Genomic DNA, 13,592 nt, shown 5'->3' with positions numbered 1-13,592 from the left:
AACTTACAGAATACCGTGAAGCAAGGATAAGTGCACGCATACACACACACACACACACACACACACACACACACACACACACACACACACACACACACACACACACACACACACACACACACACACAGAGGCACTGAACATCCTACAGTGGCCTTTAGGTTTGAAGAAGAGATGTGATGCTTTGTTATTTGCTCAGGGAGCACACTGAGGGATGAAGCTAGATAACACTGGAGGTGTGCTATTTCTACATTAACCACATCTTCATTAAAACTCGTAGATGTCACGAATCGTGTGATGCCCTTTGGGGTGTTAGTATTGACATCTGAGCAAAAAGTCATCAAAAAGGGCTTACATAGTAAATTTCATTAAGCACCACTGAAAATGTCAAAGCATGTTCCCTTCAACAAGGTGATATTTGTTTTCCATAAATAAGTTTAATTTACAGGACAGATGTCAAAACATGAATATGAATATACATTTCTGAATATAAAGAATACTTTGAAGTATGCAAGTATTCAGTTTCAAAGAAAATAACACCAGGTATGGTACCAGGTACAAGTAGTGGAACAGATACTAGAGTTTTTTTCAGACGAAACAGTGCAAAGGTCCTTGGTGTTACTGCATTACGAACTAAATTCTAGAAGCAAATGCACAGAAACAATAGGATAATGAAAAACACACTATTTAAAAATTGTCATTTTCTGGTCTAAAAGGACTCCTGTAAAACAGTTTGTGTGAGTGATCTGACACAGTGAACTGTTGCCAAACTTTCTCCGTCAGTTCGTTAAATCTCTGCAGCATCTTAAGTCAGCAGGACAGATGTGTTGATAAACCATCCATTGTTTAGCCTGATTAAAGCATGTTCTAATGACACCAGGCTTAAACACTGTAAGAAACCCAAGTTAATGTTAAGAAAAACCCATTTTTAAACAGACAAAATTCTGCTGCCTAACATTTGACTATGTGGAGTAAAAACATAAATTAGAGCAGAATGACATTTAAAAAACACCAGTCTTCACCAGCTGTCAGTCATAACTATTTTAAACAAAAAATACCTGCAAATGAGTTAAATAAAAATAGTTAAGATCCAGCTTAGTTGATGCTAAGCTAAGCTAACTGGCTGCTGACTATGGCCATAGGTATACCTTAAAGCCACAGTAATATAATATAATATAATATAATATAATATAATATAATATAATATAATATAATATAATATAATATAATATAATATAATAATATAAGCAATAAATGGCATGATCTTTAAACAAGAAAGCAAATAGACATTAAATGTCCAACATTTGCTTTTAAGGGGAACTATACTGATCAATATAAGAATGTTTAAATTGTTACAGCTGTTACATTTGAGAAGTGTTTCTTAAGGGTTTATAGTTTGTTTTCTTTAGAGAAGCGTTTACAGTCAGCTGGATTTCAATGCTGCATTATAAAAATCCAGCAGCTCTTCTAACTTATATAAATTGGTTGAACGTACTTGGTACAATACTTTAGAGTACTCTTAGAACTCTACGTTGTTTTGAGTTAAACTAACGTAAATCAATCAAGCACATGAAGCAAGCAAGCAATGCACAAAATGACACCCAGTCTGAAAGCCATGTGGAAAAAACATTTTTTATTAAAAAACATTTAAATATCATATGGTATTTTAAAAAATATTAGGAACTAATTAATGATGTATCATCATGGGTTAATCAGTTATTAGCACATGAAGCAAATAAAAGCAGCTCCACCTTCACCAGCAGTGACCTTTGATCCTTATTTTATATTAATTATTGTACATACTATAGTTTGTGTACTGATTTTATGTACTTCTACCACTTTGCAAACAATGTTTTACATTTTCCAGCATATGAAGCTGTGTAGCCGTGGATGTTAGCAGAAATCACCACCTATTCACTATACAGTGCTCTCAAAACTTCCCCAGTGGGACAGCGTGGTGTGCACACCACTTTCTGCTAACAATAAGAAATTTAGAGATGAGACAAAAGACAAAGACAGAGAGATTGAAAGGGGGGCATCCAATGATGCTAAATAAACATTCGCTAGTTTAAAGTACAGTTCATTTAACTTGTGTAGCATGTTTTTTAAGTGAGTTTAACTAATGAGAATTTGCAGTGTGTTTCCAAAACAGACCAGTACATATTCCTCCATCGAGCTCAGCAGGGAAAGGCTTGTTTTCAGAAACTACAAATCAATCTATAACAGACTTTCTCCCTCTGTTTAGTATTTCTACTGCTAAGAAACAAGCATCCACTTGTTATAATATTTGTGTTGGGATTATGTGAGGGGAAAAACAGACAAACAGGGAAAGAGAACCACACAATGTGGTGAATTAGTGCAAAATAAAGAACGAAAGGGCGAGAGAAGGGTTAGTGAGGGGGCGTTGACTACTTGGGGAGGTAAAACGGAGCCCTTTCCATCCATCATCTCTGACTTTGTCCCGTTCACTGAGCAGGGGGAGGTAATGAAAGTAATTTAACGTACATCTATAATTAATATGCTCTCTTTGGGCGGTGTGGTTGGGCTGAACGGGTGATGGAGTGTGTTTATTATGTGTGTGTGAGGGAGCTGGCATGACAGGGCACCGGGCCACTGACATAGTAATTCAGTAGCCATCACTCCAGCAGTGCTGAGGTCAGATCGGTGCAGCTATATGGGGCACCGCCGGCTGCAGTGCTCCCACAGGTACAGATGGAAAGTGGGTTTTTGTTCTTTCTTGTCTCCTCTCCTTTTCTTTCTCCCTCCCTGAGTCTCCTGAAGAAAGAGGAGAAAGAAGGTGCACGTAGCAGCGCCCCAGGCCAGTGTTCTCCCTCTATGTGTCCTGCTCTTTCTCTCTTTGTCTTTCGTACTCGTGCCTTGCAGTCCTCTCTCCCCTCTCGTACTCCTCTCTGGTTGGTTAATAAACTCCTTTTCTCCCCGTCTGTCTGAGTCCACAACTTTCTCTTTATCCTTCCTAATATTCTCTCCTCCCCCAAGAACTCTGTGAATGCACTTCAGGAATTCCATTTTCTGTCCGTCTCCCTCTCCTTTTTTAAAGGCAGACTGCTTCGCACAAACACAGTTCAAACCCGACTGCCCTCAGTGCTGTCTCCTTTTGAAACGCTCTGCTCTTTGAATACCATGCATTTGAAGAGGATGCCCTCTGCATTTCTTTTACACAGTCACACGTGCACGCTCACACACTCCTGCTTTTACACACATACATAAATATGCTCGCAACCAACCAACCAACTTGCACCAAAACAGACATGCTCACCTTGTAGGTTAAATTACTGCAATGTCATTGCAACGGAGTGTGGATCTCTCTTTGAGTGGATCCCAATTAACTGATCAACCCTCATTGAAGCTGGAAGTTGCTCTGGTCTGAGCCCAGAGTTGTTTTGACAGATGCCACAAAGTAAGGTGAACTTTGTGTTGACATACTGTAGGTGTTTCTGACTGAAATGCAGGGCTGTCATACTGTCTGCTGCATTGTTTGGTTGATGTTTTCTAATGTATTTACTGTGGTGTGGGAATTTGTCACTTAGTGGGATGTTGACTGAAGTTGTCATGACGACTTTTCAGATCAACATTACCTATTTATATATTGGCTTTGACACTGCATTTTTTACTTTAAACTTCACACGTCTTTTTTACATTTCTATCTAATTTCAATAAATGCAAACAATCTGTTGGCTGAAAATAAATGCATTGCTGTCATTAAAAATCATGTGCAGTAGAAATTGTGCAGCGAGCACGTTGGACATCTTACTAAATGAGCAGATGTTTCCAGCCAATTTAAACGTACATGGACTGAAGAAACAAACACAGTGTACTGACTTTGGTAATTGCGTATTCTAGGTTTTATTTGGACAGGGTTTTTTTGGACTCCCATCAACAGTACAACCCCAATCCACCAATCTCACAGTTGTTGGTTCAATCCCCGGCTCCTCCAGTCACGTGTCAAAGTGTCAATGAGCAAAACACTGAACCCCAACTTAGTTGCTCCCGGTGCATTGGCCAGCTGCATAGCAGCTCCCCCATCGGTGTATGTGTGTGTGTGATTGTGAGTGTGAGCTGCCCACACCACGGGCACTAACACAGCCCCATACCATCAGAGATGCAGGCTTTTGAACTGACCGCTGATGACAAGCTGGATGGTCCCTCTGCTCTTTCGTGCGCAGGACATGACATCCATGGTTTCCAAAAAGAATTTCTAATTTTGATTCATTTGACCACAGAACAGTTTTCCGTTTTGCCTCAGACCATTCTACTTGAGCACTGGCCCAGAGAACACAGTGGGATTTCTGGATTGTGTTCACATATGGCTTCTTCTTTACATGATACAGCTTTAACTCTGTTCACAGTTATTTCTGGAAGTGTTCCTGAGCCTATGCAGTGATGTCGAGTTGAGAATCAGATCTGTTTTCCTCTGAGGGCCCAAAGATGACACACATGTAGTATGACCTTCAGACTTGTCCCTTGCACAAAGAGATTCCTGCTGATTCTCTGAATCTTTTGATGATATTATATATTGTAGATGGTGGGATCTTTAAAGTCTTTGCAATTTTACGTTGAGGAACATTTTTATGAAATTGTTTCACAATTGTTAAACATAGTTTGTCACAGATTGGTGAACCTCTGCCCACCTTTACATTTGAGAAGCTCTGACTATCTGAAATTCTCCTTTCATGCCCAGTCCTGTTACTGACCTGTTGCCAATGAACCTAAATAGTTGTCAAAAGCTCCTCAGTTTGATTTTTTATTTGCATTATATTTCCAGCTTTTTGTTGCCCCTGTTTCAGTTTTTAGAGATGTGTTGCTGCCATCAAATTCCAAATTAGCTAATCTTTTCCAAGAAATGGTAAAATTTCTCAGTTTCAACATCTGATACTTTGTTTATGTTCTATTGTTAATAAAATATTGGATGATGAGATTTGCAACTCATTGCATTCTGTTGGGGTGAAGTTTTACACTTCACCCCAACTTTTCTAAAATTTGGGCTGTAACTTTAAAGTTTGTTCTCATCAGAACCAGACATCACCGCAGTTGATGAGTTTGTATTTGTCCAAAAATAAAATTTGCATATAAAAATGAGGACACACAGTTGCCACTGGCAGCACAGGATGTTTCATGCCTTTTTGGGTTGTTTGCTTGCATCACTTTATGCATCTGTAGAAGAAGGGACTCAAACACAAGGGAAAGACACGAGTGAAGAAAATAAAGACAATTGGGAAGTACCCTTGTACTTCTAAACCCCATTTCATCTCTGTCTTTATTCTCTCAGACTACAATTATATGCATGTCCTCACTCCAGCTACTGGCCATTCTCCAATAAAGGTCTAATTCAGGTTAAACTGCTAACATGTGTTTTTTTATACCCTCCAACTGTGTATTCTTGTTGTTGCCTGGAATATATATTATTTGGGCAGTTACTTTAGAGATCAAACACACACACACAGGGGACACACAAGAACAAATGCAAAGGTGCTTAACTTACAATGCTTTACACATTATTATCTGCTACAGTATTAATAAAACAAATACAGTTTGTAGTCATTGTGTACTTACTATATACAAATACAATGAGAAGCCAAGTAAAGTGTGATATAAAAGTGCCTTAGGTTTGATCATACTGGTGTGGCAGTACAAATTCATGAGAAGGAAATTTTTAAAAATAAATCTGGGGATATTCTTTATTCTTATTGTTTTTAAAAACAATTAATTTAAAAGAAGCCTGAAATTGCTTTTCTGGTGAAGCCCTCTGTCAAAAACACACACATCAAATAGCTGCACTTTTGCACTGCGCTACATGCTTCTTCCTTATGATGAACATGGACACTGCAGTGTCCATGGCACATCATCATACTTCCAGATATACTTGTTGTGCATATTAATCAGCTGTTGAAAACAGTCTCGAGCAAATGCTCAATTTTTTTAGTGTTTGCTTAAAACTACAATGCCAACTTTTTTAAGAAATAACAAAGCGTTTGTTTTTCCATCAGAGCATTACACACAGGGTAGGAAAATCTCAAATCAAAGAGAAGCCAATCCTTGCATTGCTGGTTTTGATGATTTGAGGTTTTGAAAGAAAAATTGGAAAAAACTGTTTCATCTTTTAAAACATGGGCAAATTCTCAGAAGAAGTAAGTCACAAATGTAATAATTTGAGCAAAGGGAAAGAAGCAGAACTTGAGAGTTAATCAAAGACAACTACAGTTATTTTTTCTTCTCTATCTAAAATTTGTGCCTTTTAGTTTGCGTGGTAATAAGTAATGCAACTACATCTATTTACCAGGACCTAAATTACTTGTTTGAAAAGTGAATTCACAGCATGTAAATGTGTGTCTCTGCTTTCTTTCCCCTGCTGACTGTCCTTTCCCCCGCTCTCCATGCTGCATGCATTTAAGGTTTTGTCAACAGATGTGAAGAGGGTCACTAGTTGTGTGGACTTTGCCAGCCAAGTGCCCACATGTCTGATTTTAATGGGCAGCATATGGAGGTGGTGACTGATGAGTGGAACTCAGCCGGTGACAGGTGCTGAGTCGTCTGTCACGCTGACCCTCGCCCCACGACGGACCAAATAAGAGGACACCTTCATTCAGCAGGTCTGAACCGAAATGACACAAAACACACAAACTAAGACACAGTGAAACACACACACGCATCTATCTGACTCTGTCTGTCTATCTGACTCTCTACGCTTTACATCTATTTGCTGGTAGAAAATCCTGCTCACTCCCACACTTGCAATTACAGAAATATATGGCAAACGTGGTTTACTGCACAGTTGTTATGTATACTTTTGTTTTCCTTGAGCTTCTGTAAAGCTGTACCTGTGTACTTTCTATTTAAAGAATAGTCCAAATGAAAAAAGTCAATATTTCAGATTTTATTATTGACTTTGGTTCTTTTTAGTATTTTGTAGGGATGAAAATCATCCCAAAGGTCTGTTACAGTTCAGTGTGTTCTGTGAAGCACCTCATTTGTATGAGGTCAAATGGAAACGGGGAAATACTGTGTTGATCAAACACACACACAGACAAATACACACCTCACACACATAATCTGAGCCTAAGGTAAGTGTCTTTGGACCTTAGGAGCCAACAAACGCATGGGGAAAAAAAACATGGGAAGAACATGAAAACTAGACTGTTTGGTTCAACGCCAGGATCTTGTTGCTGTGCGGAGCCATGTTGGCCTTTGCCGCTCATTTACAAAGTAACTGAACATCAGTAGAAACAGTGTCATCAGGTGTAAGAAGTGAGCTGAGATAAGATGAAAAATGAGATGAGTTCCTACTAATTTATAATGGTTCCTTCACCAGGGATGGGGATTGCTTTGATTCGACTGTATGTGTGGTTGAGAAAAAGAATGAACAAGAAAAAAATGATGTTCTTTGGTGGTGTAGTCAGCACGCCAACTTTGATCTGAGTTTCTTTTCTTCTCTTTAGATGATTTTTTTCTTTTTTATCTTTTGTAATGTGATATTTGAAGTATCATGACGTCAATTCAGGAAGACTCTCAGAAAGCTCCTGCTCCTACTACATGGTTGATTCAAGGCTTCTGAGACTGGTTTTGTCTTTGGTACAATTGGTGCCACGTACTGCCATTAAAGTCATTAATAAAGTACTCAGGAGCAAACTTCATTGAATCGCACAAAAGTTGTGCATTTTGTGTTTTTTTCTTATGAGATTAAAGACGTGAAACTTCCCATCTGAATATTTTGCTGTTTAGGTAGACAGATCATGAGCGAACTGCTCTAAAATTGTCTAACTAAATGTTTTTATAGAGCTGTGAAAACAAATCTGGCTTATAAATCAATAGTTTCATTCTGTGCAAGGAGATTATTTTATGTACAACATAACTGGCTTCTCCGAGTTAATGACCTTGCAAATTCTCTCCCCCTCCTTTCTCTTTTTTCTCTCCAATTTCCTGTGATTCAGAGACGGGAGATGCAGTTTGACGCAGGGCCCAGAAGATGTAGTTGGATTCTATGGCAACTGGCGCCTGCAATAAGGTTGCATTGGAGGTGTTTAATTAGTGGGCTACAGTCGTCCCTGTGGTGTAGCTTTTTATTACCTCAATATGTCATACAGAGCATCCGCTAGCCGCCACACGCACACGTGCGCAGACGCACACATGTGCACGCACAAAAAGCACAGCAGTGCTGCCCAGCGAGAGGACAGTGGGACAGAAGACGAAAAAAAGGAGTGATCCAAAGATGAGACAAATGGAATGGCAGGATGTGAGAATGAGAAGAGAGAAAGAGGACGGAACAGAGGTGGAGGGAAAGTGTGAAAGAGATGGAGAAACCGAGCGAGGGTCAGCAAAATATCAGCTAAGTAAGGATCAGCCCCAAAAGTACCAAGAGCAGGAAAAGGACAAAGAGAAAGTAGGAGAGAGAGGAAGGTGGCCACTGTGACGAGGCTCCACGCTGTGCCGTCACCCAGTAAAGCGTTCAGTCCTCTCATTACCAGCTTGCTAAGGTTTTTATTTTTACGTGCTTAGCCAGCTGATTGCTGGGTCACTTTGGCCAGGAGAAATGAGTGGCATCTGTTCAGTCCTGACTGTGTGTGCGCCACTAAGCCAGTTGGATGCATCACTTTACCGTGGGCGTGGGGTGCCAGGACCATTAACACATGCCAGCCCCGCGAATGGCTACGCGGCTACATTGTTTGTGCCAGTACATCATTAGCCGACACAGAAACACACAGACACAGCAGAGGGAGTGCGGTTCTGAAATGGTCTCTGATAGCTGTTTGCACATGTGCCGGAACAAACAGTATGTGGACAGTCGCAGGCCCATTAAATGGAGAGTGATTGTATAGCCATCTATATGCATTTAGGCCTTCGTATGAGTGCACGGAGAAATAACTGGTCAATATGACAGTAAACAACGTGGCTTTACATGAATGTGTCTTCACACTTTGGCTCTTTGTTGTTCAAGTCTTCCCCACAAAGCTCGGGATATTAATGAGCACGTCTGGGCCTGCGAGGATCCCTGGGGCGGCCCTCCTCTCTCTATCCCATCTCCTCTTCAACCGCTACCAGCTTGACGTTGCCTCCTCAGTCTCCATCTGAAAACCAACTAAAGCTGTCAGAGGAGAATGGAGTCAGGAGGCAGGGGGGCCATGAAAGTGAAAGATGAGTGTTTCTTTTGGATATGGATGAGATTGAAATCCTGCCTGTCATCTTGTGTGTTCTTCTCTTCGTACCTTTCATTTCCACGTGGATACCATAGCTATATTACTAACAGTGCACTGTTACCTCTTCCTTTCGTGACCTTTTCCTGTGGCTGTGGCGGTGGGGTGTTAAACTGTTGCCTATATTGTGGGTGGTCTGCATTGCAGCGGGTAATCGATTACATTTTTATAAGAGCAATGTAGAACCCGAGCCAGTAATTGGCACAGGGCTTTGTGTTTTTTTCTTATTATTTCTGCTCCTCGGCGTGCGTGATCTATGTTCCCTCTCACTCACATGGCCACAATTTAAGAAAGCAATTTTAAAGCCACTGCCGGGGAGTTAACGTGTGCAACATACACAGGCAAACAAAGCTGATTTTACCAGCAGAGGTCAGCGTTGCTCCATTGATGAAGCTAAAGGCCAGGTTCTTCACCCAGTCTGTCGTCCTTCCTTCATTTTCTGTCCATTTTTTTATCTTTACCGTCTCATTCTCACACTTTCCATGCATCCAACTCCCTCCTTCACCCTTCAGGAGTATTAGGAGGATTTTGTTTATAATCACAGTGTATCATACATAACATCTTTCCCCATGCTTCCCTCAAACAGAGCAGTTGCTCTCACTGAGCAACCAAGTGCTATAATTGCATTTGACTCCACTTAAGCTAATGGATTTGTGAACAATGCAACATAAACTACGTGCTTCAAATGAGGAAATCCAATGAGCATCGCTGGAGAGAAATTAATAGAGTTGATCGTGAGAGATGCTAACAGGATATTGATATAGATTAAGACACACACACACGAGAGAAAGACATTAAAATTCCCCCATCAAAGGGTCCCTCCCATCCTATATTGATTGGTGAAGTGTTGTTGTCAACATTAAGATTTGATTACCGCTGACACACAGGGCTGAGGCTGAAACACAAGGCTGGTAATGACCGCTATGCCTCGTGCATATCAAATATAGTCTGAATCCTACCGGAGTAATTAATATCGCTCTGTGGTTATGAATTTCCTGGCATAAACAGCCAATCGGATTTGCATGGCTTGCACCGTGGTAATTAAGATGAAGCATCAGGGAAAAGGTTACATGGATGTTTCAGCTAATTCCAGCGTCTCTCTGTGTTTCTTTCTCTCTCTGGGGACTTGACTCCTTTAGTCACAGTTTTCTTAAATATTTGCAGGGAAAACGAGATGTTGACATTTTGGCTTTTGGCGTCATGCAGCTGGGAGGAGACACTGGGGGTAATTTCACGGCCGTCGTGGGTAATAGCAAGGAGCAACACAGGTCATGCCGAGTTATTTCAGGCCTTCTGCTTATGGCAGGTTGAGACAAAATGCTTTTAACAACATGTTTCAGCTCCCTTTACAATGCTTTGAGTGTTGTGTGTCCCTCTAGGGGGATTTAGTCTTTTTTTTCACCTCCTCTGTCCCATTTGACACTGGATTGTATTTCCCGTGTGCTATCGGCTCAAACCTCTGAGGGTTTGATGGTGGTTTCTCAAAAATCATCCCATCAAAAAGCTGTCTGTGTAGCTTGAGATCAGTCAGCTGTCATCAGGTGGGGGCAGATATTGACCTTGTGGTTGGGGAAGCTACACCACACGCTGCTATTTTCAGCCTTTTCATGGCCAGATGTGGTGGTTATTGGTCCATGTCAACGATTGATTTTGTTGCAATGCCCTGTCAGAAGGCAGATTGTGGTAGTTACCTAAACATGTAACTCAGATAAAGAAGTGAGAGCTAACAAAAACAAGCATTGTTTATTAAAATTTAATTTTTAAATGCTGTGAGGACATGTAAACACCGGAGCACACAATGATGTATGCTTGCACTTTTAAACGGTGCATTTGTTTGTTATTTGTAATGAAAATTCATTAACTCTAAGACACATTTCTTATTCAGGAGACAATAATAGCAAATTATTTGCTCTTGACCTTTAAACTTCAAATTTTCTGCATGGCTACATCCTAATAGCAGCACAAGAAGTGAAAAAGAAGTTTTATAATTTGAGCGGACAAGCCCTTTAAAGCTGAAAAAATTGATTTTTTTTTTAAAACTCCTTGTCCTGTATGAATAAATACACTCCTTCGTTAGGCACCGCGGAAGAGATCAAGTGTCCCTCATGTCCTGAAACCATAATTGGCCTGTATCATACCCAACGTAATCCTTCATTCAAACCATATTTAAAAACCACACATAAAATATTATAATCTGGTGTGTGTGTGTGTGTGGAAGAGAGGTACAGGGCGTGCATGCATTTCCCATGGTGAGTGTGGGTCAGTATGTGTGTGTGCCTGGCGGTGGGGCGATGCATCTTTGTCCTTCCTCATCTCCCCTTGCAGATGAGATGACTGATTCTGGGATATGGGGGCTCTTCCCTCACTTTGTGTCATTTCCAGGCCAGTGGGCCCCGGGGACCCTCCATGACGTTCCCTACCCAGCAGCCCCCAGAGCCCCCCGGGCCTGTGACACACATAACACATTGGCTCTGTCACCACCACAGCTTATTTTAGAGCGGCCTCCTTGGCTGCCGGGAGAACTTTAACTTTATGTAAATCATAATAATAAATTTACAGGCATTAGGAGAGAGGGGAGCTGAAGTTGCTCTGAGGATTTCAGCACACATGCCAGCGCCAGAAGGTGAGCGGGACAGTGACAGTAAGTTGACAGATGAAGGAAGAGGAGGAGGAGGAGAGCTGGCATCTGGAACGGTCCAGTAAGTATTGTGTTGCTGCATGAGATGGAGAGCAAAAGGAGGTCAGGATAAAAATGATTTACTATAACCTGCAGGTGGGGATTGTTATGGCTGCTGATTTTACAGGGGAAAGAGTGAAAGTGAAACCAAGTGATGTATAACAGGACAGATACCATACAATAGTTGTAGTACCTCCACTATAAAGCATTGATTTAAGAAATGTCTGCAATTTATATCTCATTTAAAAATCCAAAGTTCAGAAATAGAAACAAAAGTGGTGTCTCAGTCTGCGATTCTGTGTGCCAGACTAATTCCCAGGTCACATCCCCATACATGTACGTAAGTGTGCGTGTCTGCGTGATCCTATTTTCCCTTTGATGGGATTGCATTTAGCTGGTCATGGGGAAACCAAGATGACAACGGTATTTCTATTTGTCCAACTGAGTCCCCGCTGTTGGCATCTAATGGGTCTTTCTACTGAGCTCATCTTCTCTATTTCATCTAACACCTGCCTCCCTGTCACAGAGATGGAGAGAGCATCAGAGACAAAAATCTCATCTCACAGTTGAGGGTCAAATTATCGTAGTAACTCCCTTTTCCCTGGATAATGAGGATATGTAAAGGCATCAAAGAAAAATTACTAGATGTTTTTGTAACCAAAAAGTCATTTTTGTTGCTTTCCACGCAAATTGTAATTAATGTACACATCACATTCAGTGCAAATGAGAGAAAAATGATGGAGACAAAACAGCTCTGAGACAGATGAGATGCCACAGAGATGTGTTGATGTGAGGTGAAATCCTGCACGTCGAGCTCAGCACAGGACGGCACAAAGAATCATTGATCGGCAAAGAGGTGATACTAATGCAATCGATGCAACACACTGATGAGGGTGTTTGCAGGAAGTGAAGCTCATCATTGTTCTCTCTCACCTCACCTGAAGCCCACGGGGACACAGAGCTAAGAGACGGGGAAGGAATATGTGAATGGACGATGTGGGGTGCAGCAGTTGCCCTCAGCTGAGACCTGACAGACATTTAAATTTCATGTATTTCAGGTAATAGATCCTCTGCATGCTTTATGTTCATTTACTTTAACAGCGTGTCTAATAATGCATAATGCATTACAGCTGGGCAGGAGGTTCACTAAACCATTCAAAAATGTTCAGATGTTAGCAGGCAATTCATTTCTATGTGTGTGACATACAGAACTATTAAGGAATATTTATACTGTGTAATGAGATTTATTCCTATTAATGCAAGAAGTCGCTTAATGGGTTAAGTGGCATCGACTCAAACTGGGGCCACATTCACTATATGGAATGTGTCACTCAATGCTGAAGTATGAGAAAAGATTTCCCAGTTTATTCTTAGAATTGAAGAAATAGTTTAGGGGTTTTCAGACTGGTAGGTGATGACTTTGAGAAATGAGGGCCACACTTTACAGCCTTCGTTCTGTGGAAAAAATGCACTTCAAAGTCCTCCTGAGACCCATTTTTAACTTCAGGGGTTGCGGAAGCCAAATGGAGTCTGCATCTTTTAAAGTTCAGTTTTTTTAAATGAAGTTAACTCAGAAGCACATTTTTACTTTGAAAGTACTTTGTTTTTACAGTATGAGGTTTTGGGACACATGTTATTTGATAAAACTCCTTCCCAGTCTGTTTGAATTATATTTGTGTTTGTTAGATTCACTCCAATGTTTCACCAGTTTC

This window comes from Channa argus, chromosome 5, assembly GCF_033026475.1.
Source record: "Channa argus isolate prfri chromosome 5, Channa argus male v1.0, whole genome shotgun sequence".
NCBI classification, from domain to species: domain Eukaryota; kingdom Metazoa; phylum Chordata; class Actinopteri; order Anabantiformes; family Channidae; genus Channa; species Channa argus.
The sequence above is the reverse complement of the archived record's forward strand: the minus strand, read 5'-3'. Positions refer to the sequence as shown.